A 26,779-nucleotide genomic window follows, 5' to 3' on the forward strand; every position below is an offset into this window, starting at 1 on the left:
CTGTTACCCTGAGGAAGTGTTTATAATTGTATTAGTGCCATTCAGACATTGAAACCTAATATAGATAACATGTAAAGCAAGTGTATATTATGAGCTGAGCCCAATTTCTGCTAGAGGTTATTCTCTGACTTGGGATGTGAAGCGAACTTCTATATATTTTCAGCCAGACTTCAACAGAACCAACTGTTGAAAAGTCTGCTATTTTGCTGCTTATACACAAAAATCATTTAATATTGACACAAACAGTAAGCCCAAGAAGACAATACAATAATCACTCTGTTCATGGCACCAGCGCAGTATATACGCCAGCATGATGAGCCAAGCTTAACTTTTGCATTTTTTTAAATGAACAATGCATAAAAATGTTTGGCGACATTGAGACAATTCCTAATTAATCTTACTTGCCTAATACTGGCCTAATTAATCCTATCTGCCTATTACTAAAGAAATATTTGCATTTTACACTGAAATACAGACAGGGAAGGACTACAAGCTACTGATGCTTTGAGAATCCCCTGCATTCTATGACATCCAAAAGAATTGTGAATCTGGGCATTTTGTGTACATAAGCTAATGGCCTGGAATCTTGCCTTGGATTAGAGCCTCAAAACCACTGACAAGTGAAACACAGAGACGCACGCACATTGACACACTCACAAACAGACATATGAATATCAACTTAAAATCCACATTTTTTTCTCCCAAGAGTTGAAATAGCTTTCTTTAACTTGAAAGAGGCAAGCCATTCAGGAAAAAAAAAAGTCCTTTTGGCACAGATGGAACAAAACGTCTGATATTTGGAATATTTCCTTCAATTGATGGAAACGGCGATCTGAAGTCAGCAGTTGGCAAACATCAAAATGTTGTTCATCTTAGGCAATCTGGCCATGGTGGCAATTGCTCATAAACAAACAGCTCACTCCAGCTTGGTTTCCTGCCTCATCAGACAGTCCCTGACATAAGCCAATTCGGACACCACAAGATCTTAAAACATCAGCATTCCATGTTTCAAAAAAGGTAAAGCCTATTTTCATGTCTTCTGGAAATTATTCAATTCTAATATTCCAATATTATAAACAATCTGTTTATCATTTAGAACAGGGGTCCCCAATTCCCAGTCCCTGGACCGGTAGAGGGCCGCGGCATGCCAGCAACCAGGCTGTACAAACAAGCAAAGCCCCATCCGCGGTATGCAGGCAGCACACAAAACCACACTCCCTCCAGTCTGTAGAAAAACCTCTCATCATATAACCAGTCCCTGGTGCCCAAAAGATTGGGGACCTCTGATTTAGAAGTCTGAATAATATTGTGATCTTTTCATTCATAACCACCAGATAGTTGCACATGTCTCACAACATTACATACTGTATAGTATTTTTAAACGGGCAACATTCAATGCCATATGAAAGTTGACACGATGTACTTTCTCCTGCAAGGATGATGTCTACCTGGTGTCATTTTTTTCCAATATATTGTTGTTAAGAAATACTTTCATCTTACAATGTGTATATCCTAAATTGTGTAGATCCTAAATATTCTGGGATTAGTTTTAATGAAAAGTGAGATACAAATTGTTATATAGGTAAATAACAAATAGGATAAATCTGGACTTCACTGGGGTGAAAAAACTATTAGATCACAGCAACTCTTTAGTGGTGCCTTAAAACAGATGACAAGAGTAAACTGAATGGTTTGATTAGTTTTCAGACAAACTATTTATGAATCAGTTAATTTTTAGACTGACAAAGAACTTATATGGATGAGACTATAAAAGCTTAGCAGTACAAAGATCTTGACTGAACAGATTTTAGCTTACTTGTTTATGAGACTATGACATTGGACAAGCACTATGTCAGAGGGACAGGAGAGGACCTAATGAATTCAACCCCTCATTCTTTGTTCTTTATTGCTGCCACAAAATGGAAAGTGTTATTTTCTTTATTTCCTCTCTCTCCACTATTCTAGAACTTAATCAATGAACCAAACAATTTTCTTTGCTAGGTGTACATATAACCTAGCTATAAGTCAGAGATAGAGTTCGCTGGATGTTGAACCAATTCCCGTTATCCTTCACCATTGATTGTGCTGTTTGGAGCTGATGGAAATTGGACCTACATGTTGCTCATTCTTGTTCTAGGGCAGGATTAATAACTTGACATTTTCCAATATATTTTTGCTTTTACTTAAAAAAATTAGTGAAATAGCAACATCTACTCAGAAAATAGTTTAAACACTTCTTTCTTTTCTTCTTCTACCGAAGTGTCTGATAGTTATGAGCAATTTAGAATGTTAGGATGTTGTACAGCTAAGGAGAAGCTACAATGACTTAGCTATTTAAGCATTATTGGGTGAACTTGAGGAAGATGGTGGGACTCTTATTAAAGTTGCTTTGTGACTCACATTGTTGAAAAACCTGGCATATGGGCCATGATTCTTTCCAATGTTTACTGCTTTGTTTTCTATTTACTCTCCTTATACTGAACACTGTATTTCCTTAAATGGTTCATGCATGAGTAAGAAATTGGTGGCCTTCCAGATGTTGTTGACCTATAACTCACAGTATCGCTCAACAGAATCTATAGTGGATGGAATTGCTGGCAATTGTAATTCAGCAGCATTTGGAACCTATAAGTTTCTCCATTTACTGGCTTTGTACATTTCACATAGAATTCCAAGTCTGTGGTACTTGTCATTGGTTAGTTTTACCTGATAGTATACAATTTCAAAGTCAAATACTAAGTCAGTAAACAGTAGGATAGCATAACATTCACTAAGTAGCATAACACACACAGAGACACTGCTTCAAAAGCCATCTGGGCATTGTCAACATTTCCTCCTTTTTTAGTTAGACTAGAACAACTCTTAAAACTGTTCTTTGTAGGTGGACCTAATACTACTAATAGTATTGAGAGTACAACAAAAGTTCAGTATAAACTTAGAGCAAGAGAAACTGTTTTAAAGTAAAAAGGTAGTAGACTGAGTGTTGAGTGCTCAATTCTATAAAACTTCCTTGCAAACTCTCCCTAATGAGATTTTTTTTTCTCCATTATAATTCGCAATGCATGGATTATACTCCATAATAAATGGTTTTGGCTGAATCTGATGTGAAGCCACCTTTAAAATGTAGCATCATGTGCAAACCATGCTGGGAAGTCAGGTTTTTTAAAAAAATGATTTAGTGTGAACTGCAGCCACAATAGAGAAGGAGGGAGGCAGAATACAAAGGAAAAATGGTGGGTGAGCCAAGGATTAGCATTCTGCCTCCTATCTTCCTGTCAAATGGCATTCTTCATTTATAATCCTGTAGCTGTTAATAGAAAGCTAGGTTACCAGTAAGCTTAATTGCTTTCAGAAAGCATGTGGCCCCCAGAATCACAGTCTCATAGTATTTTCCAAAGGTTAAAAAAGGGAGAATAATTTATACATTTTAATTTTTATATATCAAAAGTGCAATCCCTGCTGCAATCCCAAGTGATTCTCTCTCTTATTCTCTCTTTAATCTATCAAATATCCAACAATAATAGGTGAAAAAATATTCACTAGCATTATTTTGTACTAATGGTGATTGAGCTCTTCATTTTGAATGTGTTAATGTGTCTCACATTTCTCCTCCAAAGTTTCATTGGACCCAATAGATAATTTTTTTTCATACACAAAAACTCAACAATTTCCTCCATTCTGTTATTATCTGAGACAAACCAAAAATAAAATTTCTGAATAAAACATCCGTAGAGAAAGCTATATATAAGCCCTCTTCTCTGACAAGCTTATTTTCTCAGTGCAAAGATTTTATGAACCAATAGCAGTAATTTAAAGAGACCATTTCTGTTATTTATTTATTTATTTATTTATTTGAAGCAGCAAAGTGAAGTAGTTTGAGATACTTTAGCATGAGGAATAAGACAATTTGCCAATTTCACCACCTCCATTTTGTGTGCGTGTTTCAGAAGAACATTATTTATTGGTTGGGATGGTACAGGATGCATTCCCTCTTCTGTTCAAAGACACAAAAAAGACAAAATGCTCTTACTATCTATAACATGTGTGTGCCTGGCGGAGGAATTCTGGGAGTTGAAGTCCACGAGTCATAAAAGAGCCAAGGTTGCCTACCCCTGATCTAAGGGCATGGAAAGGACTCTATACACCCTGCCAATACAGATAAAGAGAGGTCTTTATTTTGCTTTGGGGGGAAAGCAGTAGATACTGTCTCCTCGTTATAGTAGGGGGGAAAAGTGGGGGAAGGAAACTGCCATTGTAACAGGTCAACAGCATTTTTGGCAATTTAGTTTAATTAAGCCTTAATTCTTTGATTCATTCATTTATTTTATTTCTGTCCTGTCTTTTCAATCAATCAAGTACTTCAAGCAGCTGACTGTTCATTTCCTCATCTGTGGTTTTTGAGAACTGGAGGTTAATTTCTCTTTATGGGAAAAAAAGAAAATGCTGCTTTTGCAAATACTGATGAAATGAAGACAACACTTTCCTCATATATGGGTAACCCTTATTGGTAGTTTCCTAAGGCAAAATCAATATGTAGTTCTCAGGGAATCTATAAATACTGTACATTAGTCTTTCTCCCTTAATTTTGGAGGCGTTGCTAATATTCCCCATTTTAATAAATAATAATAAATAATAAAAATGAAAATATGAAGTAAACAATGCTCATGTAATTTCATCATCTCACCAAGTTTACCTAGGAAAAGCAGAAGGCAGGTGAGAGGGAACTCTTCTGTTTCAACCCACATTTTACAATTGCAATGAATAAGCCAACAGTGCAAAGAAAGCATGCACTTTCTGTGCAGCTTTTTATATATGTAATAAATTTTGTTTCTATGTGTTCAAGGATTGAGACATTTTTGTAAATCCACATCTGAGATCCATACAGCATCATGTCAAGGAGATCAATATCAAATATTCCTTACTTAACCTCAAATGTCATCACCTGATTACAGCTAGGCTGTATCTCATTGGAGACAGGAGCAACATTCTGTTGCCTAAGACTTTGGGCAAAATCAATCATTTGGAGACTTCATTCCAGATACATCAGCCTTCTATGGAAAAAACAACAACAAATAGATCAAAATCTAAGACAGTGTGGAATGATAAAGCCGGTCCTACTTGCTTGGGGCCTAGGAAAAAACGTGGTAGAACTTGGGATTTGGGTATTGGATTTAGATATTCCAGTAGACAGAGCCAATCTCCCTTACAGTGTCCCCTTGGACATTTCTATAAGATTTCATATGGCCCACATAGAAGGCTCTTTTCCATGGCCCTTATAGATGTTTTCCTACTAGGGTGACAGTTGGTTATATACTCCAAATTTCCATATCAACTTTTGAGCATATATCTGCCCAAACATAAAGGTTGAGTTTGTTCCATACATACATCAAAAGCACTCACTGTACTCTCATTGGCGATTAGAACTCATATACATCCTCTTGAATAAAATACACTTTACTCATAAGAGCAGATTGAGGTATTTTTATTAAATGACCAATAGCTGGGTGTTTGCTTGGGGCCTAGGAAATTTAAACGTGGTAGAACTTATAGAAACTGGTATACCTCCAATAGAATTCCAGTAAGACAGATGCCAATCCTCCCAGTAGTGTATGTATTATCCATATGCATTTTAAATTTTGTGACTTGGTCTTGGACAAAAATTAAATAAAGGATAGAAGGCTCTTTTCCATGGCCCTTATAGATGTTTTCCTACTAGGGTGACAGTTGGTTATATACTCCAAATTTCCATATCAACTTTTGAGCATATATCTGCCCAAACATAAAGGTTGAGTTTGTTCCATACATACATCAAAAGCACTCACTGTACTCTCATTGGCGATTAGAACTCATATACATCCTCTTGAATAAAATACACTTTACTCATAAGAGCAGATTGAGGTATTTTTATTAAATGACCAATAGCTGGGTGTTTCAAAGGCAGTAGCAAAAATTTATTGTTAGCCTCAGATTATAGAAACTGTTTGATACCTCCAATGAATTGCTAATTTTATATGATATCTTCCTCTTATATACAGTATGTATGTATTATCCATATGCATTTTAAATTTTGTGACTTGGTCTTGGACAAAAATTAAATAAAGGATGACTGTTAGTGTTAAGTTCCTGTCATCATAGATCATAAATAAATAAATATGAAACCTGTGTAATCAGTCATAAATGAGATCTTTCCAACTTAATAGCAGTCATATAAAAAGGTAATTGTGGGGTTTCTGTTGCAAATTCACATAAGAATCCATGTTTACCTCATGAAACATGATATCCAGTTCATATGGAGTTCAATAATCTAGAAGTGCCAAAAGGCAAGAAAAAAAATCTTTGTGTCAGAACTTTAGGACACTTTGTTCAGGAACTGGATTTGTGAAAAAATATCTTGTTTTCTGGAATTCCACGGTCTTAAGCTATTGTTAAGAATTTGAATGGATTGAGAAAAAAAATCATTTGCAAGTTGATTAATCTTTTGTGATCATTTGTAAGTTTATCTTTAAGTTGATCACATGACCCCAAGACACTGCAACTGTCATAAATATGAATCAGTTGCCAAGCATCTGAATTTTGATCACCAATGCAACAAGGATGTTGCAAAGGTCGCAAGTGTGAAAAACTTCACATCGTCATGAAACAAATGGTTGTAACTCAAGGGCTATCTGCATATGGGGTAGGCAACCTTGGCTCTTTTATGACTCATGGACTTCAACTCCCAGAATTCCTGAGCCAGCATGGCTGATTTTCACAAAGTGACTAAAAAAATCTAAAGAAGCTTCCTCTAAGAATGCCTATTTTGAAACAGATATTCATGCTCCGTTGTCTTTCCTTCTCACATATTACCACTAGTAACTAGTGGTAATATGTGAGAAGGAAAGACAATGGAACATTGAATATCTCTTTCAAAATAGGCATTCTTAGAGGAAGCTTCTTTAGATTTTTTTAGTCACTTTGTGAAAATCTTAAATAATCAGAACCATAATCATACCATGAAAATTAACTCCTTACAAGTTTTCAGTTCAATGGACTACTGCAGAAGCAAACAACTATTAAGATGCCATAAGAGCAAAAGAACATAAATAAAAAATAAGCAGTTTCAAGGTAGTATTTTCACTCCATGGTTTTGATAAACGTATTTCTTGCCTGTAATTCTGTTCTCTTCCAAGGAAATAATTTTGAGAAAATGGTCTAAGAGGACTACATGGATATTTACTGCCACCTAATTTTCATTCCATTCACCTGTGAGCTTTCATGGTTATGGACGAATGCTGAGATTACCTACAAAATGGCTATGAACTAAGATGATTACCTTGAACTTTTCAAATGCACCATTTTGTCCCTTGCCCCCCCCTCCAAATGTGTGAAAATTTACTGAAGGTAAGTAACTTATTTAAGCTATGTGATTTCTGCCCAGCTATAAAACCATTTAAATCACCTGTACTGTGAGTTCAAAAGCAATTTGATATCTGGTGTTAGTAACCCACTAGCATTTTGTGCAAAGGGTTGAACAATTTGATTATATTTATGAAGCTGAAGCAGGGTGGGCTGAGATGGCTTTTCCAATTCCAACTAGAAATGATATTTTAGAGAAAGACATGCAGAACTGATCAGAAATGGAAAAATGTCTTGGCTGTTTGGCTTACTATTTTGTTTTTACTGAAGATTTACCTAGTAGGACCTATTTTGCTTTTGCTGAAGATTATACCTGGCCTTCATGTAAAAAATTTGGAGTTCCACTCCCAAGAACTGTAATTAATATTTTAAGATTATTCCTTTGTATGTAATACTTTTGTCAACTATATTAAGAGTGATAATTTAATAAGACTGGAACTAGCCAACTTGGAAAAAGATAGGGCTAGCTGCCATTACCATATTCAAAATGCCTGCACTTCCAAGGCCTTTTCTTGTAATTCTGAGGATAAAGTAGATATGGAACATGTACAGTATTCCAGCTGGGCATTGGAGTAAATTTTAATTCCTGGCTGAACTGCCATTCTGGTATCCTTGATCTTTTATTTGGTCCTGTTCAGAACAGGTCCATCTCCTCCACAATAAGCTCATTGCTTACAGATGGTCAGCCACAGTGATGGGATTTAGCCAGTTTGCACCAGTTTGGGAGAACTGGTAGCTAATTTTTTGTTTTCCAGGCCCAGAATGGACTTCCGGAAGTGGCATCCATACAGAGAACCGGTTGTTCCCATATTTGAATCCCACCACTGGTCAGCCAAGACATGACTGTTCAGGAAGAATATCCAGGGCATTGCTGAACATGCACTTCAGACATAAGCAATGGTGAGCAACTTTGCAATATATGAGAAGCTTTATCAGATCAATATGAAGCTGAAATGTAGCCCATTATCCAGGAAGCTCCCCCTCAGCAAAGCGTAGACAAGCTATAGAACCCTTGGTTTGATGTAGAACACTGTCTACCTGTGGCTCCAAGCAAGAAGAGTCAGATTATGATATTGTACTACTCATAATCAAATCAAGTTTTCTTTCCCTCCCAGCTTCAGAAATAATAACGATTTAAAACTGGAAAGGAGAGGAAAAGCTGAACTTCAGAGGAAGGAAAACGAAAATAACTATAAGACTTCCTGGTAATTGGGTGTTCAGGGACTGAAGTGTTTTGTGACCTTCACAAAAAGAGCTTGGAAGTAAAACCTCTTCATCCTTTTTGCCGGCATTGTGTTGACATCAAGATAAATAGAATAGTCCCCGAGCATTCTAAGAATTTGGAAAATAACAGGGCCATGAGGGCTGGTTGCCCTCAACATCTCCACTTCTTGCTCACATTGGCTGGAAAGGAAAATCTATGCACATTCAGAGGAACAGGACTAAGCTCTTCCCTGTGACGGGGAGCTTTTCTTGGCTGGAGCTCTGTCATTATTCAGACCACCATGTGATGGTCACAAGATAGGTGGCCTTTTTTGTAATGTTACACCATTTCTGGAAGGGGTTATCTAGAAAGTCTCAATTCCTGCCTACATTACACAATCAATCAAGGAACCAATCAATATAATGAGAAGGGATATTGCTGTACAGGTAGTTCTTGACTTACAACATTTGTTTAGTGATTGTTCAAAGCTACAACAGCACTGAAAAAAAAGCAACTTATGACCGTTTTTCACATTTACAATCATAGAATCATCCCCATGATAACATGATCAAATTTCCAATGCTTGGCAATTGGCATATACTGATGACAGTTGCAGTGTCCCGAGGTCATGTGATCATCTTTAGTGACCTTTTGACAAGCAAACTCAATAGAGAAGCCAGATTCACTTAGCAACCCTGTTACTAATTTCTGCAATGATTCACTTAACAACTGTGGCAAGAAAGGTCGTAAAATGGGACAAAACTCACTTAACAATTGTCTTGCTTAGCAATGGAAATTTTGGCCTCAATTGTAGTCATAAGTCAAGGACTACCTTATATGTACACTCATCACCAAATATCCATAATATATATGGAGACTAGTTTCTTGAGGGTGCTCTAGTTCATCTATATATAATTTGGCAACATAAAAGGGTGACCATAAATCTGATAAAGCCACAGACTTTCATATCTTCTCTAACAATCATCAGTAACTAAGGAGTTGCTTTAGATATGGTCATTCTCAAAAAAAAAAAAAAGTTTACTTTGTGATTGTAGTCGAATAGCAATATCAGATGCCATATCACAAATGGCATTTAAAAATCCCTTCAGTTTCAAAGGAGATTTGATATGTGCATGTAAGCAATTGCCAGGGAGAAAGACGGCTATATTTTTATTTGTTTGTGTTCTGAAAGTGATCTTTGACTGAGGTTATAAACTAATTGAGCAGGCTGTTGGCCTAGTTTGTTACTCTGTGTAGGGCCTGAAAGAGGGTGCCTTGGTTACAGTTGCTATGGAAGGGAGGTTTTGTAATGCCCGAGTGATTGCATCTGTTGACTGATTTAAAAATGCTTTGAGTGAGTTTAAAGTGTGGATGAAAAATTATAAGGTCCACAAGGACACCCAACTGGTCTAAGGTAGAGCTACCAGATATGGACTGCAGTAATGTGGATGACCACTAACTGGTAGCAGAAAGGTAGAGTTTTTGCTATCTAGTGGCAACTCTTATTTTGGCACTCCATATCCATTTGTTTGTTTGATTGATTATTATACAATAATATAGAATAGATCAAATTAGTATCAAAAGTTCTGGCTGATAAGAGAAATTTGAGTCCATAGTAGGAATGGGGATGGAGAAAATAAAAGGCAGGGGAGGGGACAAGTGCTTTCAGACCTGCAAGAGACTATTATTGTAACCTTACAACAAAGGTAGTATTAATATTCTTGGATTTAGTTTCCTGGTCTGGACTATTTTGAAGGGCTCATATCTTTTGAATGATGGATGATATTTCCTCTCAGTGCTTTGCTTCACATAGTGGAGGTGATGCACTGGGTTTCTTGATGGACTGGGCCAAGGTTAAGACATCCAATTGGCTTCTGCGCATGTGCTGCACAGCGGGAAAACAGAGGGGCCACATTACCTTGAAATTTTGTCTCCAGAGTATCCTTTGCTCTAAACCTTTCTTTTGTTAAATCTTTTCCAGAAAATTATACCATTTATTTGAGGAGGTGAGTTTGATAAAAAAAAAAAAATTGTGGATGCTATCAAAGTGGTTCATCTTAACGGTACCATTAATTACTCAATAAGTCAGAGAACGTCAAAAAAAAACCCAAGCTAATTAAAGAAGAATTAGCTGGAGGCTGTTAAGGGCTAGATAGGAGGAACAGGGTGAAACTGAACTAAGGCAAGACAGAATAGTTCTGGGTTTAGATTTTGTTGGTTGATGGTGGTTCACTGCCATCTTTGGTCTTGAATGGGGTTGCACTGCCCCAGACAGACTTGGTGTACAATATGGGCATTATTCTGGGGTCACAACTTCAGCTCAAGAAGCAGGTAGAAATTGTGGCCAGAAGGGCCTTTGCCCAACTGCAGGTTGTGCATCAGTTTTTTTATTTGTTTGTTCAATTTCTATAGCTGCCCATGTCAATGAACAACTCTGGGCAGCTTGCAATTCAAAAATTGCAATTTTTGCCTTGTAAGATTCAATTTGCACCCTTTCCTTTCCTAGACCAACAAGCCTTGGTCACATTCTTCCATGTCCTAGTCACCTCCCATCTTCACTATTGCAATACACTCCACATGGGGCTGCCTTGAAAACTATTTGTAAAATTCAATTGGTTTAAAATGTGATGGCCCACTTAGTTTTGTGCAAATCTAGATTTGCACATGTATCATATCGCCCCTTCTGTGGGAGCTGCCTTTGTTGCCAATTTGTTTCCTGGCCCAATTCAAGATGCTGATTATGACCTTTAAAACCCTGGTTATTTGAAGGACCATTTCCTCAGTTACATCTATTTGATCCACTGATTGGGGAAACAGGATATGTTACAGGTACCCCCCATCCCAATTAAGGACTTTAATCAAGTACAGAGGTGGAGAACTACTGTCCCTTTATGACTTGTGGACCTCAACTCTAAGAATTCCAGGGCTAACCATGCTAGCTCAGGAATTCTGGGAGTTGAAGTCCACAGGTTATAAAAGGACCATGGTTCCCCATCCGTGACCTAGTGGGACAAGATGGGCCTTTTCTTTGGTGAATCCCAACCTGTGGACATCATTCTTGTGGAGATAAGGTTAGGCCTTATAATCTTTTAAAAGGCCCTGAAGACATGGTTTTGTCAGCAGGCCTGAAGATGCCAGGATGATACGGAGCCCATCATGTGATTTGTCTGAATGTTGTCACCAGGAGTCTGGGTGTTTATTGGGCTTTACATTTGGAGTTTTATCTGTGTAAACTGCCTGGAGTCACGACAAGTGAATTGGATGGCCATAGAAATATCCTTGTTAAATAAAAATAAATAAATAAGTCACAACTGTTCTAGTTGTTAGAGATTTGGCTGAAATGGAGGGTAGGAAAATCTGCTGTAAAGGGAATGACATTAAGAGCTTATTTGTTAAAAAAAAAAATCTCTTATCAGGAATGGTACCCAAGTGAATTCTTAAACCTAAGTACTTTTTAGTTAAGGTATTTCTATTATTAAAAATTACAATTAGATAATTTCAGCCCATTAGCTGGAAAATATTATGTTTTTGCTTACACATTTAATTAAATAATATAGCAGATAACATATTTAATTAAACTGTATTTCTGCGCATTTAAAAATTAAATGTCCCAAATAGTGATAGCATTTCCCTATAGTGACTGAGGTTGTTTTTTTTTTTTAAGTTCAGGAAGTTTAATTTAGGATAGAGTGTTTTTGTAAACGAATGATTACTCAGAGTAATTAATAATGATAATTACATTTAAAAATGAAATAAAATTAAATTAAAATTTCAATTATGTAATTGAATTAATTAAATCCAATTAAAACAATTTTAATGTTTAAAATACTTAAATATAGATATTAGGTCTCATAGAGGCAGAAAGCATTCTCTTTGATGAGCACAATGTTTGACAATTGGTGGCACAGCTCCGGCTATGGAAAAGTTCATCAAAATACTGTATGTCTTTTAGAGTTTTGTCCACACTCTTTTTATTTATAGACCTAAATAAAACTGCCTTATTTTACTCTTAATAAGGCAATGGTAATCTACCTTGTACCATAAGTGTACAATCAATTGTATCAATTCTAATATTCCCATTTAAAAGCAAGTGTCATATTTCACTTGAAGTAGCTTATTTTATATTCTCTTATTTCAGTTCTCAATTTAATACACCAGTGAACTCCATGAACCCAGTTATTTGTGTACTGAAGCAATGACAATGAAAGTTTCATTTCCCCCCCTACCCACTTCTGTTTTCACAATAACATTGCCAGGTTAAATTAGGTCATCCTGAGCAAGTTCCTGCTAAGAATCACTCTGAATGTGATATGCCATAGGACTATTATAAAGGCTCTGCAAAACCTTGGAGGACCATAAGGTGGCAGCAAAGGGATACAAAGCATTCAAACCCTATGCTGCCATAAAGTGGCCATTTGGATTTTTGCATCCTATATGTGTAAATCCATAAATCTCTCTCTTTCTCAGAAAATAAAATTCTTTAAATCAAGTTCTACTGCATTTCTGAACCCTTTGCTCTTAAATTATCACTTCTCATATTCCTAGTATTTTGTGAAATGGAGAAACGTGAGTACACTCAGCAAGAGTTTATGGGGCCACAATACAGGTACTCTTCGACTTACAACCACAACTGAGCCCAAAATTTCTGTTGCTAAGCAAGATAGTTGTTAAGTGAATTTTGCCCCATTTTATGACCTTGCTTGCTGCATTTGTTAAGTAAATCACTGCAGCTGTTAGCTTAGTAATATGGCTGTTAAGTGAATCTGGCTTCCCCATTGACTTTGCTTGTCAGAAGGTTGCAAAAGATGATCACATGACCCCAGGGACACCGCAACCGTCATAAATACGAGTCGGTTGCCAAGCATCTCAATCTTAATCACGTGACCATGGGGATGCTGCAATGATTGTAAGTATGAAAAAAGTCATAAATCACTTTTTTTTCAATGCTGTTGTAACTTTGAATGGTCGCTAAGTTGCAAGTTGAGTACCTGTAGCATTTATTTTTTTTGAGCTGTCAACGATCACAGAAATTGTTACTAAACTCATATGTTAACGCCGATAGTTATAAATGACTACATGGAAGGGATTCATTGCTATCAAATTTACTATTCCTCCTCACAATTTTGTACCTTCAGATATATCATTTGCATGACATCTTCATACATACTGTATAAACAGGGGTAAACTCTCCCATTATGTAAATTCCCTCCCATTTTTTCCAAGTTAAAAAAAGTAATCCCCCCCCCTGAAAAAAGCATACAAAGGTGGTTTTTTGAGAGCAGAAATGAAACATTAAAATCTGGTAATTTAAATCATTCATAAAATCATTCTCAACAGCTGCCTAATGTGTTGCGAATGCCTTAGGGTTTTCCTTCTCACGGTGTATTGTGCATCTCAATTTGAATTTACATAATTTCTTCATATTAGCCATTTTACAAAAATCTTGCTGTTTTGGTTTGATCCTTGCTGCACTTGCCTTGTGATTCATGCCTATTTAGAAGGAAGTCCCATTGCTTTCATTGTAACTGGATGGCAATTGGATTGCGATTTTAATCTCACCGCTCTAAACAAGACATCCATTCTAATTGGTTTATTAATATTTTTAACTTAGCAGATGGAACAGACACACATACATCACGCATCTAATTCATAATTCATCTAGCTTTTCCTAGATTAATAATGAATTGGCTGTTAGGTCAAGTTTTGCACCTAATGATGTCACATGGTGTGTAAAAGACCCTAGAGCCATGTTTTTGAATATCTACATGAAATACTGGGAAAGGTCATCAGAAGAGTTAGGTGAACTCTCATTAGTATGCTGATGGTACTCAATTGCATTACTCTCTTTTATTAGTACCAGGCAAGGTAGAAAAAGCCTGGTTGTCTGAAATCAGTAATTGACAGAGTTAGGGCAAATAAACAAGCTTAAGCCAGACAAGACAAAAATACTGATGATGAAAATTGTTACTAGTGTGAATTCTACCTGAAAGATAGAGGAACCCTCATTTCAAATAAATAGATGATTTTTTAAAAAAATACAGCAGGAAAAAAAAGAACATGCAAAAACGTAAATATGCCAGACAAAATACAATATTAATCATATATTCATGTCATGGTACCCAATTAACTTGTTACATTTAAGTCGTGCTACTTAAGCATATGAAAGAAGAGAGAGAAATCAAGCACACACATTGGTAGATGCCGTCAACATTTCTAATTAGTCCTTCAAACAGAACCAACATCTTGTTCTTTTTTCACATCGTTCTATGATTGATAAAGAATGGGTGCCTTTCTGGCCCCACAATAAAATATAAACAGTCATTAGTTTCAAAATTATTCATAGAAAGTTCAAAAGAGCATAAGCATCTACAAAAACCAATGAGATTCTGAGAACAGAATTAATATTTGAAATAACCTTTCTAAAAGCCATAAAAGACGGTTACCTTCATTGAAATGCCCAAAGCATTTCTGAAGTACTTTGTGCTACTAGCCCATCTCTAAACATTTTAAAATACACACACACACACACACACACACACACACACACATTGTAACTGTTCTTGTTGCTACTCAACAAAACTTCAACTCCTCAAATAACAAAAATGCAAATATAATCATATCAAGTAAGCTAAGATACAGCACACACTCCACCCAAGTTCTCCAGAAGGATTGCTTTGTTATTATTAAATTGCAACCTCCCACAACATAAAGATAAAGTTCATAAAGTTCTCCTTGGATTTGGTATACTGTTGAGCATACACAGAGACCTGTTTTGTTAGAGTTTATTAGTAGGCAGTGAACCAAAAAGTGTAGATGCACACTGTACATGCCCAAGCAGCATGAGAGAGAGAGTGAGAGAGAGAGCGAGAGAGAGCGAGCGAGCGAGAGAGAGAGAGAGAGAGAGAGAGAGAGAGAGAGAGAACTTTTAAGGATTGTAGGCTTGCCCTTTTGTATTTGTGTTTAATCGTTTCTCTCTAGCTTTGAGCCAAACAGCAAATGTACTTAATGCAAAGCAAACATCTTTACTTTGACTGATTAAAAACCAAATTGATTTTTCTTGATCAGACTTACACTCCTTGACTTTTATCAGAGGGGCAAGCCATTCTGCCCTTAATTCATTACTTAGCAAGCAACACAAAGAATCATGATTTTATTTCATTTATTTGAATGTGAAGATTTTTCCTTAGGATAAAATTCTTTTTGCCAGTATTTTTTCTTGCTGGGCCCAGGGTGGCCAAAGTTTATGCTATCACAGATTATAGTTTTTAACAGTTAAAGTTCAGTTTTATATTACTCAGTGACCCAAAAAATGGTTTGAATTGTAATTTTACCTCCACAAAAATTTATTTATACCATGCAAACTACACATGGAGTAAATTCAAAATGTAATTTTATAAGAAAATGACCTATATAATTTCTCTAAATTGTTCACATTGTTATCTAAGTTTTGAATTCATTGCACACACACACATACATACATCACACCACGCCACACCATACCACACCACTGAAAAGAGTGACAGACTCAGTATATATGACCCTAGAAATTCCCCAAAACAATGCTAATAGCTATAATTTTGGTGAACAGTGAAGCAAACAAATTTGGGGTTTCAGATTTTCTCTAGAAGAATTCATGCATACTACTAAAACAGTTTTGGTGGTGACAAAAAAAAGTAAAAACAGCCCATTCCTTTTTTTGTCAGAATAATAAAATCTGAGTTAGAAAGAAGTTGCCTGAGACATTTCTTGCCTATCACTCATTTTGTGAAACACACACACACACACACACACACACACACACACACACACACATACTGTGAGGGTTTTTTTTCTCATAGAATGCCCAGAATGGAGTTCTGGCACCTTTTCTGGATGGAACCTTGTAGGGTAGGCAAGGTGGGTTGTATGATTTCCAGCACCTTTTTTTTTTTTTTTACAAAAAAAATTTTTACAAAAAAAAATTCTGACAAAGAATTAAAGAATTAAATTGGGAGACTAAGATGACCATTTCAAGCTCATTCTGCTCTCTTCAGTTAGAGACACCCTTTATGAGATTCGAACCTGGGCAGTTTACATACTAGGCAGTGATTTAACCACCAAGCCACAGGCTCTCCTCCCTCTTTGCCAGCTGAGTCAAGGGAGTATATGCAGGAAGTTTTTCAGACAGATGTCTAATTTGGATTTGTAATGTTTCGCAGTTGCGACTTGAGCCTGCTTAATGCCCCTAGTTGGGGGGCTGCAAGGCAAAAGAGATTGTAAAAAGTAAAACTGCAGTATAGCAGTTAAAAAATGGCAAGGTGTAATCAATTAGACATGTGTCATATATATATATATATATATATATATATATATATATATATATATATATATATATGTGTGTGTGTGTGTGTGTGCGTGTGTGTGTGTGTGTGTGTGTGTGTGTGTGCATTTTCATGTGCACACGCACACACGCACGCATGCACACACACACAAACATTATATTCAATGAGTTTCATTTAATAAGGGTGTTGATTTATTCTCCATAGCACTTCAGGGCAGGATAAGAAGTAATGGTGGAAACTCGTCAGAGGGAGATTCAATCTGGAAATAAGGAGGAATTTCCTGACAATAAAAATGGAACAGATGGAACAATGGAACCGCTGGCCTCTCAGAGTTGGGTATGTTCCATCTCTGGAGGCTTTCAAAAAAAGATTGGACAACCATTTGTCCAGGATGGTATAAGATTCCTGTCTTGGGCAGAGGTTTGCACTAGAAGACCTTGAATGTCTCTTCCAGCCTTATGATTCTATTATGGAAATCTACAAACCTTTATACAAAGAAGGGGGAGTTTTCATTGGTGGTCTTAGGGATGCTGCATGTCAGGTTATTGTATCTCATATTCTTCCTGCTTCCAAAATAACTATTTAAAGGATGGGTAGTATGCATATTTATTTAAATATATTTAATACAATTGGCTAAAAGGCAGTCATTCAACTAAGTATTATTAAACAAGTTGACAGAGAACACTATAAAATATTTCTGCAACCTAGTGATGGTGATATTGATTGGCACCTAGAATGGCCACCGTTTCTTGTTTCGTATATAATAATCTTTTTTATTTCCTGAATTTGCATATGTCAGAAGATGGCTATTTTTCTTTCTCCTTCTCAGTCCCTGTAGTTTCAGTGATGCAAATGTTCTGTCTTTGTTCGTGTAGATACATACATGCAACTGGTATCTTAAATTCTAATAAGACACATAGCTTCTGCTTTTCTATTAACTTGTTAACCTCACAGAAATTGTTCCTGTCAGTGTTTTAAATTTGATGACTACTGAATAGGAGACAAAGTGGCATCATAAGCAGATGGTTGTCACAGACCACATATTGCAATTAAGAATCAGCAAACTAACTTTATGCCGCTTGATACGCTATAAATGATTTGAGCATGTAAACATTGAACAGAAGCAGCTCTGAAAATATATATATATTCTAGCACTTCTTATCAATTTTTCCCCTGCTTGTTTTTAAACATTTCTAACAGGAAATAAGCACCTTTGCAGAAAATGCTGAGCTCATGTCATCCATACTGACAATTTTTCCATTTTTCTCCCTGGAAAAATGAAAGGTCACTCACAGCTGCTACCATCAGCTTTCTCTGCAGAGGTAAAAGTGATGTCTCTTTTGAGCTGATCTTGGTTCCTGGCTGTCTCATGGGCATGTCCATGTAGCTTTGTTAGCAACCATTCAACAGTGGCTTGTCATCGCTTTTATTCAGGATCTGCTTTGGACCAGTTTTTGATTTCCCTATTTCCTAGTGATTTCCCACCCAAGCACAATCCAGGTCCCACCTTGCTTAGCTTTTCAAGAATAAGCATAGCTGAGTAGGTATTGCCATCTAGCAGGACAAATGTAAGGTCTTCCTTAAGTGAAGCTCGATTCCTGACTATAAATACATTTATATGTAGTTTTCCTACCAGCAGTGCAGGTTTGCCATTTTGTTCCTCGGGATTATTACTTCTCTTTGCTTTCCAATCTTTGAAAAGAATCTAACAGAAGCTTCTATTTACCAAGAACTGCCCACAAAAGAGGCACTTCCAACTGTGGACCAAATTCCTAATTGAAGAGCAGATAGGAGGTGCAGCTAGCCTTTGTGCAGATTAATCTTGTGCACCAGTTTGTACCTGCTTTTGTACTGGGAGGCCCCCCAGACAGGCCCTGATGTGCTGGTCACTTTCTGTATGGATTATTGCAACATGATCTACAGGGGCTGCCCTTGAAAATTACACAAAATCGGAGTTTGGTCCTGAATGTAGCAGTATGGTTGATATAGTCATGCCATACAGCCTGGCTATTTGAAAATAATCTATCTCCCGGATATCTATTCTTCATACCCTGGCATGTATGCCTCTATTTGCAAATCAGGTTATTTGATATCATTGATCAAATTATCAAGAAACAATGGATTGAAACTAAGAGGGAAGCAACCTGGAATTAAGGAGAAACTTCCTAACAGTGAGAACAATTAACCAGTGGAACAACTTGCCTTCAGAAGTTGTAGGTACTTCATCATTGGAGGTTTTTAAGAAAAGATTGGACAGCCACTTGTATGAAATGGTATAGGGTCTCCTACTGGTACAGAGGTTGGACTAGAAGACCTCCACAGTCCCTTCCAGGTTTATTCTGATTGACTGATTGATCTCTAAGCTGATTTTGAAATCAAACTGAGCATCCAATTGAATTTGATGAATTGAATCAGGCAGTGATAGGTGTTGTAGCCTGTAATGGAATGTGGAGACTGCACAAAGAGAAGCTGTCCAGGGAACAAAAAGATAAGACACAGCATTGCATGAGGCAAGAGTCTCAGAAGAAACTCTCCCTAGTTTCTTGGGCAGTAAAGAAGATATGGGTGGGGAGGGAATTGTATTTTCAGACTTTCAAGTTTCTGTCAATTTGACTTTACAGTAAAGTAGTATTAGCTCATCTGGTCATGATTCCTATCTGGTTTACCTCACGAGGCTGACATAGTCTTTCAAAGCACTTTACAGATTCTAATGCTGATGGAGTTCTTACAGCCAATATACAACCTTGTAGCTTCATTTCCAAATATTTAAAACATTGAGAAGGAATAGAATTATGTAGTGGTTTCTCTGATATGGAGAAAACTCTGATATGAATTTTATTACCTCATTTAATTTTTTATCAAGGATCTTTGGAATGAAAAGACTAACTTGGCTCCAACCTAACAAGGTTAGAGAAAAATTGGATGGTATAGTAAATCTATCCAGTTGTCAAGATTTCTGTAATATATTTCCTTTCCCTTTAATAAATCTGATTAAAGAAGATTCTGTGAAAATTTCACTTTTTAGTTGTTAACACCTGCTAAGAACTTGAGGCATAGTATGTCAGTTTGTTTCTACAGTTTATGTTAGCTGACATAGATTATTGCCAGTGAGCCATAACACAACCCAGGCTCATCTAGAGGGGTCAATCTTTACCAGTGTGTTATACCAAGCAAAGTCAGTAATGAGGAGGTGAAAAAATTGGCCAATCACATATGTCAAGTCTTTTGTCACTTCATGGAGTTCAATGATCAGCAACCTTTCTCACTCTACAAAGGCAAATCAGTGGTCATTTTAGTGCCATGCCATGTCTGATATGCTAGAACAGGGGTCCCCAACCTGTGGGCCATGGCCCGGTAGTGAACCATGGGCTTCTGGCCACTGGGCCATGGGACAGGCTGGCCAGTGTGTGCATGTGTGCGGCACACCCTACCACTTGTGCTAGTGCTGCGGCCGCGGGGTGCAAAAACAGGATGCCATGTTACGCAGCACAAAAATGGGCCAACGGGCGTGAAAATGGGATGCTGCTGTGCCACGCAAAAATGGGACGCTGCACTGCTGTGCTGCATGAAAACGGGCCAATGCTGTGCACTGGGGCATAGAAACAGGGTGCTGTGCACAAGAACGGGACAGGGCTAGCGAGTATCACGGAAGCACTAGCCCTGCCCCATTTGCGTCACATGATGCTTGCAGGCCTGTATGCATGCGCGCATGCACGCACACGTAAAACACTTCCCCCTCCCTTTCCCTCTGGTCTGCCAACCAAGAAAAGTTGGTGACCTTTGCTCTAGAAAAGTAGTCAAGAGATTGCTTTTTGAACTATTTTTGAAACATACTGTATGTCTATGTTTGACTAGGGCACATGCTGTATAGATTGAGCACACAACTATCCTGTGAACTTTTTGCTAGATAAATCTGAGATATGCAAAGCTGTCCTGTCTCCATCTGCTCTGCTTTTGCCTTGCAAACCAGAGGTGTATTTATTGTGAAGTCTAGCTGAAATTTGTCAGGATATCCTGGATGTCTAATATCCTTACTATTTTCATCCCATTTGGCCAAAAAATAAATAAACAAAGCAGATGCAAGCTTTTTATGCTTCTCAATCATGTCCTTTGGGTGAAATTTTTGGTCAAAATAAATCTCAAAGAGGTTCAAATTGAATCCGTTTATCTTAGTCTCTTGAATCACCAAATTGAATTGATTCACAATCCCCTCAATTCTTGACTAGGGCTGATTTTCAGAATGCTTTCCTAAATGTAACAAAAGGGAATAACAATAATTTACTACTACTGTACCATCATCAGAACTATTTGATCTGGTTTAAAATGATTGGATGATTCTCAAATGAACTATGCTATGAAATTAGTTAGAATAGAGCAGTTGAAACAACATCTAAAACATCTGATTATCTGGTCTGGGGTTCATAACCCATGATATTGAGAATTGAAAGTTCTCTAACAAGTATGAATACATTCATTTTCTACTATTTTCTTTCATTTTACACATCACTCGTCTTTAAAAGCAAATACTTCCCTACAATGGATTTCCCTTGGTATATACTGTTTATCCTCTTCTAATAATCACATAGGATCAGCTATTATTAAATGAACTTTACACATTATTGATTTTCATGCATGAATCAAGCAGTATGGCTTTAAAATTACTGTGAAATTATCCTTCTCACAAAGAACCATCATAGACATTTAAGAGTGGGCTATATTAGTTGCAGCAACAAATGATTCACACACAATCTGTTGGGATTTCTCCTCCAACTTGGTGTCCTGAAAAAAATATATTGTTCTGGATGAATTTGAAATTTACTCATCTAAAACTAAAATCATGACTGCTTTATTTAGTTTCACTGATATAACGGGAATCAATTCACATTAGTTTCATCCAGATTTGATGCTACTTCAGAGTGGAAAATCTGTTGATAGCCAGGCACAACCAAAAATGTTCTTTGGGGGACAGAGAGAGAGGAAAGACGCAAATGGTATTATGCAGCTTATGACATCATCATATGATAAATTACATATTTCACGTAATCTGTACAATAGTGTCATGATGCATGTGGTTATTGTGGCCTCTTATGGATACCTTCAGAATTTTGGAGATGGTGAACACACATTTAATGGTCACATTGGGGAAGTAAACTGGACATGATCCATCTAGTGCAGCAACTGCACCCTTTCTTAGACTGAGAGACTTTGCTCATGGTCCCTCATGCCTTGGTCACCTCCCATTTGGATTATCATTGTGGTCTAGAAGACTATTTGGAAACTTCAACTGGTCCATGCACAGACATGGGGGCCTAGGTTTGCTTATGTAACATCATTGTTGCTCAAGCTGCATTGGCTTCCAGTTTCTTTTCAGGAACAACTCAAGTTGCTGATCATCATCATAAAGCCCTGTAGGGCACAAGACCAGGCTATCTCTGGGACTGTCTTACCCTAAGGACTTCTACCTGTCTTACCAGATCAGATAGGAAGGATATACTCCTAGTCCTTTCTCTTAAATATTGTCATCTGATGAGGAAGTATGCCTTTTCAATAATAATAAATAATGCCTTTTCCATAATAAACTAAATAAACACTTTGCCCCTGAAGTTCAGCAGGTCTCTATCCTCTTAGCCTTCCATATAGCTCTGAAAACCTGGCTTTTCCCCAAGCAGTTATCTAACTGCACATTAAAAGTTTGACTTGGTGCCAAGTCTCTGTTGTTTAACATGTTTTAATCAGTTTAGTATTATAGTTTTAATATGATTTTATACATTGTTTTAACTTTTGTTTGGGACCTGTTCAAAGCTGGTTAGAAGATAGGCAATTATGTAAATGTTTTAAATAAATGATATAGAATAAATGATTACACAATAGCTTCTGTTTGGAGTAAGATTTTCCTAGTTCTAAATTTTACAGGGAACAATTGCTTTGGTTTTTATTATTTCTTTAGCGATAAAACCTATGTATTGCACAGTTTTAAAGTGTCTGCCATTTCAAAATGTAGGAAACAAATTCTGTTGATTTTAAACACTGACTGAACTGAATTTTGGAATGGATTTCAAATACGGTACTGCAGAAAATGGGATTCTGGGGAATCATCAGTTAGTTGGTGAGTTTTTGCTTTGCAATTGACAACTTGCTTTTTTAAAGAGAAAAATCAAATAACAAGAATGATACCTCTGTAAGAATACAAGGAGACATACTGCTATACTTCTACCTACTGTATTTCTCACACACACAAAAAAAAATGCTATCCAGAATGTTATTGCTAAGGACTATGTTTTATGAAAGTAAAATTTAGAAGTACTGAACTTTGACTTGACTTTTTATTCTTTAAGTTCCATGCTCAGTAAAAAAAAAAAAAATGGCTTGGGTGGGTTTTTTTCCATTGCTGCTGTTGTTGTTGTTGTTGTTGCTTTAGTGAAAATAGTTAATTCAAAAAGAGTGTGTCTGAGAAAGCAAATATCAGGCAAAGGAAACAAAATTACTAAGGTTTTCATGTCCTTTTCTTGATTTGGAAGTGTCTGCCTCAGCACTGCCAGAGGCAGAGTATTTATTTAGTCTATTCATCTGTTGAGTGAATTTAAATATTAATGTTTACTATAAAACAATATTTACATAGCACAAAGATCAGCAGCAAGGTTACAGATTGTGAGACTGCTGATTTGAGTCCAAATAAGAGGTTGACAAGGAACAAAAGAACATTCCTCCCCCATTTCCCATCAAATTGCTGTCCTGTCATATTAACACCACTACTTGTAAAACCAAGACCGGATTCTTTGCAAATCCTGTCCAGTCATAAACTTCAAAAACCTGAATTAAAACTACACCAGCTAGGAATATCTATCAAATTGAGACAACCTCTGAATTTAGAGATACATCTTTATGTGTTCCATGTAAAGTACTGGTAAACAAATTAGGCCTTGGGTTGACCTGAAGCTTATATACATCAGAACCCAGTCTGAATCTCCAGAATTTAAAGGCACCTTTGCTGCCTTCTTAGGAAAGTTTCTTGTCAGAACAAGTGATGATGAGGGATGAGGAGACTTCAGTATCCAACTGTTCTCATTTTGAATCAGAGTGCCTCTACCAATACAATACAACCAGGAACAACCCAAGTGCCATATCAATGGATGAATTTGGCTCTGCTAACTCTAATGCAACCAAAACCAAAAATATGCCTTGCAATTTGTTCTGGCTGAGATTGTCTGTTTTGGCTTTGATGTTAATGACTATGTTAATGTTCCTTTGCTCTACCTTTTAAACCAATTTATTGTTGTCTTTATCTGATATAAGAGACTAACTGACCTGAGTAAATCATTTGAGCATTCATAGCTTTACGTCCTTACATTTATATGTCTGATAATAAGCTCCACCATTGTTTAGTAACAGCCATCAACATCTTTAAAGAAAATCGTTGATTTTGGATAGAGAAAAAAAAATCCCTTGTCCTATCTGTCTGAATTTTGGCAAGAGCTTTTCCCATAACAAGAGCAACTATTGCTGCAAATGTTATAAAATCCTGTTTGAAATGAATCAAATTACAGAAAGCTCTCCATTCCCCCAAATAATATTTGCACTTTCACACTGAGCAAAATTCAGTGAAAATTCTGTCAATTAAAATTAGGCTAGGTGGGCTTGATTATCATTGGGTTATAGGCTAAAAGAAGTGGAATGGAAGAAAGGTCAGAAGAATTTACAGATTCAAGATGGAATGTAGAAGCTGACTAAAGATATTCAAATTGTGTTTTATTGGGTGATAAGATGGCTTCCTGGTTCTCTTAAGCAGTGCATATTTAAGGTTGCTGGATAGTGAGATGGGTGGCATATAAATTTAATAAATAAATATGTATGTACGTTGAGAAATAAAACGTGAGCACCAGGAAGAAGTAAAATATTAAAAGTTTTATAAAACGCTAAAAGTTTAAATATAAAACATTTAAAAGTTTTTTTAAAAAGCAGACCTAGCTTTCGTTGGCTCCTGCCAACATCATCAGGGTACAAAAGAATCAATGGGAGAGACATTTATAATCAGGCCAGCACCTGCGCCCAGCTCCTGGATCGTGTAACAGGCCCTAACCGGCCAATCGTTGTACCTGTATCAATCATTAGACAATCCTCCAATTTGTCTTCATTCCCCCCATCCACATGCGCACTAGCTTTCATTTTTCCACCTCTCCGCCTCTGTAATTCAGGAGGGCATTTGATCTTTCCCCAATCCAGTATGTAATCATCATCATTAAGCTGCTTCCCCCGCTCTTTCACTCCCTTGGAACCTTCTGCACAGCTGGATTTCCTCTCCCCTACACCCTTTTGGCATCCATCATTGTCATGTTCTTGCTCTCTGCTCTGAGGTTCTGTTGCAGACATCCTGCAAACACTCACATTATCTGACTTCCCTTCACACTCAATCTTCCTAATAGCCCCCTTGCTGCAACCCTTAACAGCGTGAAACTCCTTCTTTCCCATAATAGTTCTTATTCCATACGGAGGTCCGTGGTTCCTGCTGCCCGCGCATCGGGATGGCAGGCACTCCACGGGGTAGTCGTTTCGGCGTCCAATCCAGCTGGCACCTTACGTCCTTCACCCCCATCGGTTTCAGTGTGGAATCCGATCTAATAGCCATCCTCTCTTCTTGCGTCGTCCGATGCGCCGCTGTCCGAGGGCGTGCGATTGCTCCTGGGGCAAAGGACTCACAGGCGCTCTCCTCCCGTGTGACCACAGGGGGCATGGCTTTCCTCGAAGGCCTTAGAGGCCCTGCTTTTCTGGGAAGACACAAACTTTACTCTTTCCCAGCTCTTTAGCTCTCTACTTGGAAATATGGAGCTCCCATGGGTAGAGTCAACCAGATCCTAGTTGAGGATCTGAGTCATCAGACCAAGGTCAAGAGCAGAGGATACTTTTCCACATGATGCTAATGTTCTTCGTGTCTCATCCCACTGAATGTCTTTTCTTGTTTTTCTTCTGAAAGTTGTTCATTGGCCAGAGGGATGACATCTTGTATTTTGCAGTTCTGCCAACATTTTATGTTTGTTTCTTTGGTGTTGCTGCTCTTCAGCCTTAGTCTTCACCTCTGCCCCACAGAGTGGGAATTAATTTCACAATCAAGCAAGGTGATTCTTTGGGTCACACATTAGAATGCTACAGAACATCTCTTTGAAGTCGTATCACGCCACCATCAATATGAAAAGGAAGTACACCGAGAGTTTGTTGCCTCTTTCTGTTTGTGTATCGTACCTACTATGACTGTTGGGGGAGAGGGGGAGAAATAAATGTTATATCATGTCTGTGGAGTGAAAAATCCCCTGCTGCTTCCATGCAGCATACAAATGAAATAGTTTAGTCTGCATTTGCTAGGTTCTGGGATAGAGATAGCAAGAAAGCTCAAACAGCTTACTGAACTTAAAAGGCTGATGCAATTCCAACAACACAGCTCTTTAAAGCACCGAATTAAACACAAAGTTCCCCCCTTCCCCTTGTTTTTTTGTGTTGCCTACCTTGCTGTCGCCTTGGGTTTGAAATGTATGAGATGTATAAAATTGAGCGGTTTTCCTTCTACTCAGTGTCACAGGCATTATGTTCTCTGTCTCCAGAAAGTCAGATGTTCTGAAATGGCTGCCAAAATGTCCAAGAAATCAAACACTGAACAATGACAGCTAAAATGAGCATATTTTCTTCCTCTTTTCCTCATGAAAAAAAGACTGCAAAGTTACTGAACAGGATGACCAACTTGGTCTCAAAAAAAAAAAAAAAAACAAATCCATCTTGTTTTGTGGGTGAGTGAGTTAACTGTTTTTATTTCTTAGTTGCATTTAACTATATCCTGGCATGGATTCTTAATCTAGAGCAGAGGAAGGCAATC

General features: G+C 37.3%; 1 long non-coding RNA gene across 2 annotated transcripts in view; it reads right to left on the minus strand.

Annotated features, from left to right (window-relative positions):
* Positions 1–26,535, minus strand: part of LOC120310000 — a 108,573-nt gene extending 82,038 nt beyond the window's left edge. For both annotated transcript variants that reach the window (XR_005557242.1, XR_005557241.1), the window contains exon 1: positions 26,415–26,535. This is a non-coding gene — a long non-coding RNA (uncharacterized LOC120310000). The remainder of the gene's footprint in view (positions 1–26,414) is intronic.
* Between the last annotated feature and the right edge of the window lie 244 nt (positions 26,536–26,779).

The sequence above is a fragment of the Crotalus tigris genome, unplaced genomic scaffold, assembly GCF_016545835.1.
Source record: "Crotalus tigris isolate CLP2741 ecotype Arizona unplaced genomic scaffold, ASM1654583v1 scf7180000018101.4720394464:4744507, whole genome shotgun sequence".
Classification (NCBI taxonomy): domain Eukaryota; kingdom Metazoa; phylum Chordata; class Lepidosauria; order Squamata; family Viperidae; genus Crotalus; species Crotalus tigris.